The 6153-nt window shown below is 44.8% G+C and overlaps 1 long non-coding RNA gene across 1 annotated transcript; it reads right to left on the bottom strand.

Annotated features, from left to right (window-relative positions):
• Positions 1-635: 635 nt before the first annotated feature.
• LOC141340353 (uncharacterized) lies at positions 636-4571 on the bottom strand. The gene is made up of 4 exons (XR_012356569.1): positions 4346-4571; positions 4128-4229; positions 3861-4036; positions 636-3775 (listed from the first exon to the last, which is right to left on the bottom strand). It is a non-coding gene; the product is annotated as an uncharacterized lncRNA (long non-coding RNA).
• Positions 4572-6153: the final 1582 nt, after the last annotated feature.

Raw genomic sequence — 6153 nt, 5'->3', positions numbered from 1 at the left:
CAACAGGATATTTCAGAATGATCATTAATGTTTTTTCTTTTTCAAACACCGAATGCAGTAAGCTACATAACTGTTGCTTTATTAAAGCCCCTTTCACAATGCGCGCTGATTCCGGAAAATTACGGGAATGAGCGCTGTGTGAACAAAAGCCAGAACCAAATGCCATAAAGGCAGTGTTGTAGTGATGATGCACGTTACCCTGCGACTCTTCACGACGGAAAAAATACGTGCAAAGTGGAAAGAAGCAGCGATCAGGCAGCCCCTCACTATCAGCGCTGAAAATCAGGTTAGTTTCAGTTTAGAGAAATGTACGCGTCGCATTACATCTCACATCCAAATGTCACATATCTTTATGGGTTGTGTGTAAAGCATGCACAGATTCTGGAAAAAAACTGTGAATGAACCTAATTAAGCAATTCTGGAACAAATCGTGGGATTTTATCCGTGAATTTTCCGGAATCGCTGTGTGAAAGAGGCTGAAGTTGACGTGCCACTGGTCTCTTATATTAACATTGTTCGGAAGCCTGTGCAATGATGTATGTGGCGGGAGGGACGAACGACAGACACAGTGGGTGTGGCGTCAGGCCTCGGAGAGGCTTTTATTAAACAGAAAATGAAGGGAAAAGTGTCCAAAAGGGAAATAAAGTGTCCAAATAAAAGGGGGATCTGGTGTCCTCAAGTGCTGGGGTTTTGTGAAGGATGGGCAGTGTCCGATAGGGAAGGGGCCAGGGAAGGGGCGGAGTCCGGCGGCCGCACGCACTCCCTGAGCTGGACCGGGGTGCTGGGGGCGGCGGCATCTCTTGCGGCTTCGTCCCTCTTGAGCTGTCCGGAGCTTCCAGCGGGGAATACGGCCCGGCATCCTGGCCCGTCGGCCGTCTCTTGTGCGGTCTTCAGCCGGACCATGGGTCCGGCAGCTCGTCCTCCTGGCGGCGCGGGATTCCCTCTTCACCCCTTCCTGGACCCGCGAGGACATCAGCGTGCATGCACGGGGGAGAGACCAGTCTCCTGAGGAGGGGTGCGCGCGGGATTTAAACAGCGGCGGTGATGAGGCTTCATTTCCTTCACGTGTTCCTCATCACACGCCGCCAGCCCGGGATGATTACTCGCCCCTCCTCTCCCCTACACACCCACTCCCGTCGGGAGCCTGGAGAAGGGCGGCAAATAAGGGACGGGGTGGTGATGATAACTAGGGGGGAGGCAGCCGACTCGTCACATGTAGCTTTGACATCTATCGACTGAACAGGGTTTTCTCCACTTGTTTTCGTGTTGTTGTTGCTTAGCAATGGCATGGACGTGAAGTTGTCGGGGTTTCACAAAAGGAGGGTGGGAGGGTGGTTGCTACTCTGGGTGGTGACTGAAGGCGGTGACCGAGTAGATCGCACGTCATATTATTACGGAAGTTACAGGGGCTCGTGAAAAGGAACGGCTCCTTTATTCAGGCTGTGTGCAGTTTGCTGTGGACTGACTGTTTTGAAGCTTATACAGGTCCTTTTCAAAAAATTAGCATATTGTGATAAAGTTCAGTATTTTCTGTAATGTACTGATAAACATTAGACTTTCATATATTTTAGATTCATTACACACAACTGAAGTAGTTCAAGCCTGTTATTGTTTTAATGTTGATGATTTTGGCATACATCTAAAAAAAATTAGCATATTTCATCCGAACAATAAAAGAAACGTGTTTTTAATACAAAAAAAGTCAACCTTCAAATAATTATGTTCAGTTATGCACTCAATACTTGGTCGGGAATCCTTTTGCAGAAATGACTGCTTCAATGCGGCGTGGCATGGAGGCAATCAGCCTGTGGCACTGCTGAGGTGTTATGGAGGCCCAGGATGCTTCGATAGCGGCCTTAAGCTCATCCAGAGTGTTGGGTCTTGCGTCTCTCAACTTTCTCTTCACAATATCCCACAGATTCTCTATGGGTTTCAGGTCAGAAGAGTTGGCAGGCCAATTGAGCACAGTAATACCATGGTCAGTAAACCATTTACCAGTGGTTTTGGCACTGTGAGCAGGTGCCAGGTCGTGCTGAAAAATGAAATCTTCATGTCCATAAAGCTTTTCAGCAGGTGGAAGCATGAAGTGCTCCAAAATCTCCTGATAGCTAGCTGCATTGACCCTGCCTTTGATAAAACAGTGGACCAACACCAGCAGCTGACATGGCACCCCAGACCATCACTGACTGTGGGTACTTGACACTGGACTTCAGGCATTTTGGCATTTCCCTCTCCCCAGTCTTCCTCCAGACTCTGGCACCTTGATTTCTGAATGACATGCAAAATTTGCTTTCATCCGAAAAAAGTACTTTGGACCACTGAGCAATAGTCCAGTGCTGCTTCTCTGTAGCCCAGGTCAGGCGCTTCTGCCGCTGTTTCTGGTTCAAAAGTGGCTTGACCTGGCGCCTGTACACAGTGGCTCTGGATGTTTCTACTCCAGACTCAGTCCACTGCTTCCGCAGGTCCCCCAAGGTCTGGAATCGGTCCTTCTCCACTATCTTCCTCAGGGTCCGGTCACCTCTTCTCGTTGTGCAGCGTTTTCTGCCACACTTTTTCCTTCCCACAGACTTCCCACTGAGGTGCCTTGATACAGCACTCTGGGAATAGCCTATTCATTCAGAAATTTCTTTCTGTGTCTTACCCTCTTGCTTGAGGGTGTCAATGATGGCCTTCTGGACAGCAGTCAGGTCGGCAGTCTTACCCATGATTGCGGTTTTGAGTAATGAACCAGGCTGGGAGTTTTTAAAAGCCTCAGGAATCTTTTGCAGGTGTTTAGAGTTAATTAGTTGATTCAGATGATTAGGTTAATAGCTTGTTTAGAGAACCTTTTCATGATATGCAAATTTTTTGAGATAGGAATTTGGAGTTTTTATGAGCTGTATGCCAAAATCATCAATATTAAAACAATAAAAGGCTTAAACTACTTGAGTTGTGTGTAATGAATCTAAAATATATGAAGGTCTAATGTTTATCAGTACATTACAGAAAATAATGAACTTTATCACAATATGCTAATTTTTTTGAAAAGGACCTGTATATATTATATAATTAAAAAAGTAATGTAAGTGCAAAAAAAAAATCTGCATTTCTATTCATTAATTTTTTTATTTTACATTTTTTGGAAAAATAACCATTGTCTGAGGAGCGAATTCAGACCGTGTGAGGGAGCTGAAGATAGGAAACGGAAAGAAACAAGTCAATTATGTTTGCCTTAATTAAGTGGGTTCAGGATGGAAAATTTTCAATTCTGCCAACTGAACATATTTGAGATTTTGAGTCAGCTGGTATAACCATTGCTACAGTAGTGTGGGACACAGGAGAGGAAAGTGGCATTGATCAGTCCAGTGGAGAAAGAGAAGAGGACGATTTGGGGGAGATACAAGGAGAAAGCATTGGTGCTGTTGGTGAGGATGGAAGTGATGGTGGGGGCTGCATTTCCCAAGTGATGGTGAGGTCTACATGCGTAGGTGAAGGGTATATTTTGGGGTATATGGAACCGTTCTCATCCCTCAGATCTGCACTCGTCTTTAAGACCTATGATTTCATATGGTCCTAGCCAGCTGCGCTTAAGCTTGCCCCCCTTCCTCTGCAGGGTCCGTATGTTTTTCCGTAGGACCTTTTGTCCTACACAGAATGGTGGCCGATTTGCCACTTTCTGTCTCCGCTCCTGTTTTCTTTTGACATAGTCTTTCACTATGTGGTCCATTTTTTCCTTAAGAGAAATGACCCCTGACACAGTGTCCTCTGCTATAACAGATTCCACTGTGCTGTTGACCTTTACAAAATATAGAACATTGAAATTATGTAATCAATTTGTAACTGAAACATGAATTTTATTACAGATTGCACATTTTTCATACCTCAAACGTCTCGGGAACCTCACAAGGATATCGAGCTTCCATGCCAAACATCAAGAAAAATGGGGAGATCCTAGTTGTTAGCTGGGTTTTGGTTCTTAAACCAAACATTACTGCATATAGGTACTCATCCTAGTTTTCAGGCCGTGAACTGACAAGCTTCCACAAGGCTGTAGAGCCTAGAGAACCAAGAGGAGTTGGAAGTTATCAGTGTACACTTGAAAGACAACCAATATGAATATTGTTAAAAGGTTTACCTCTGAATGGTACCTTTTAGTTTTTCCACAAGTCCGTTAGTTTGTGTATGGTATGGTATGGTATGGTACAGAGGCTTCTTTCCACACTGAGGAAGGCACAGAGTTCTCTATTGATCTATTTGAAAAACATGCATAAGGTTTGTGATTTGCACAAAGCAATTATGGTTCACTGCTTAATATACACAACTTTTTCATGCATACAAAATGTAGTTCATTCAGCACGCTACAAACCTGGTTGACAATGTCATTGCCTTGGTCAGTGAGTATCCTCTTTGGTGCCCCAAATCTGTAAAAGAAGTTGATGATGCAGCGAGAGACAACTGGAGCAGATTTATTTGGTATTGCATAGGCCTCGGTCAATTTTGTGTAATAGTCAACCAGGACACAAATGTATTCGTTGCCTTTGTCGGTCCTGGTGACTTTACCCACTAGGTCCATACCCAGCAGTTCCAGAGGCTTGTCCACCTTAAAATTAACAGAGCAGAAAAAATACATTTAAATTCTGTGACCATAATCTGTGACACATTCTCTTTAAATGCCTGTGAATGCTTGATATATATGTGTTGTAAACTTCATAGACATCACGATGCTGAGCCGGAATCGCGATCCTCCCCCCCGCTCCCGCCCTAGTAGCAAACCGCTTGTGAAAAACACACTTAATCACACTATATAGCCAAATGAAGTGAATGCTTTCAATTTCCGCATCTAGGGCTGGTCCGAATACCATTTTTTGAGCTTCGAAGCTTAGGTAGTAATCACCACCGAATATTCGGAGGGAGGGGCTGAACATATTCTTCTCTCTAATAAAGGCAGGAATGTCTTTCTGATTGCATTTTTATTATGTCGAGAACAGTTCTTCCAATCGATTTTTGCTGTGGACCCAAGGGATTGCAGTGTTGCATTTTGGTGCAATATGGACACATGTTCAGAATTAATAAATTGTAAAGAACTTTGCAAGTTGGAAGCGGCGCGCCTTACGTAGGCAGAGCTTGCTTCGAGAACAGACACTGCGCTAGTGATACAAAACACACAGGTCTGTAAAAGGTGTAAATTTCTGATGTAGCAGGACAGGTTGCACGACACACCAACAATCGCACTAAGCAGCATTTTTCCCCCAAAACATGATGGAAGACTTTGTGCCCCATCCTCAGAAAATATAACGCTGGCAGCCAACAAGCAATTACAAGTTGATTCGAACTGGGTGAAGGACCTTAGGTCCCCATTAGCACTACAAGAACAACCAGGTAGTGACAAAATGACCGAAAGACATCCGATCACGGGGATATCTGAAAGATACTCGTTATATGACAGCCCTGCTGAAAAAAACAGCATATGCTGGTTAGGTATGTTTTGGTGCTGGGATGCTGGTTTTAGCTGGTATATGCTGGTCCTTTGCTGGTTTATGCTGGTCCCTTTCTGGTTTTTGCTGGTTTATGCTGGTCATGTTGCTGGTTAATGCTGGTCCTTTGTTGGTTTATTCTGGTCCTTGACCAGCAACATGACCAGCATAAACCAGCAAAGGACCCGCATTAACTGTCACGGTTCTCACATCTGCCGTGTTCTCAGGTCGCGTCATCTGTGTATGTGTGTGTGTGTGATTACGTTGTGCGTCACGCTCATTCAGCGCAGCTGTCAATCAGTCCCACACCAGGTGTCCCTCATCATCTCTGGCTACTAATACTCACCTCAATCTCTTCTTCCCTGTCTGACAGTTCTACGTGTTGGATGTTCGTGGGTTTTGTCATCTTGTGGAGTTCGTGTTCGTGTTGGATTGTTTCTTGTTGGAGTCTTGTCGGATCATTGGACACACGCTACACGTTTACACCACGGAGATCACCACGCTTCATTCACCAGCTGTCTAAGCCCTCGTGTCACTCAGCCGGGAGATCATCACCACCATCACAGCCATCATCATCATCACGTCTTTCCATTTATTCAATAAATTCTGTTTGAACACTGCATTTGTTTCCTCCTCATTCTCTCACCGTTACAGAACTGTCAGACCAGATATGGAAGCAGCAGGCACCAAACAGATTTCA

This window comes from Garra rufa, chromosome 1 (assembly GCF_049309525.1).
Source record: "Garra rufa chromosome 1, GarRuf1.0, whole genome shotgun sequence".
NCBI classification, from domain to species: Eukaryota; Metazoa; Chordata; class Actinopteri; order Cypriniformes; family Cyprinidae; genus Garra; species Garra rufa.
The sequence above is the reverse complement of the archived record's forward strand: the minus strand, read 5'-3'. Positions and strand labels throughout refer to the sequence as shown.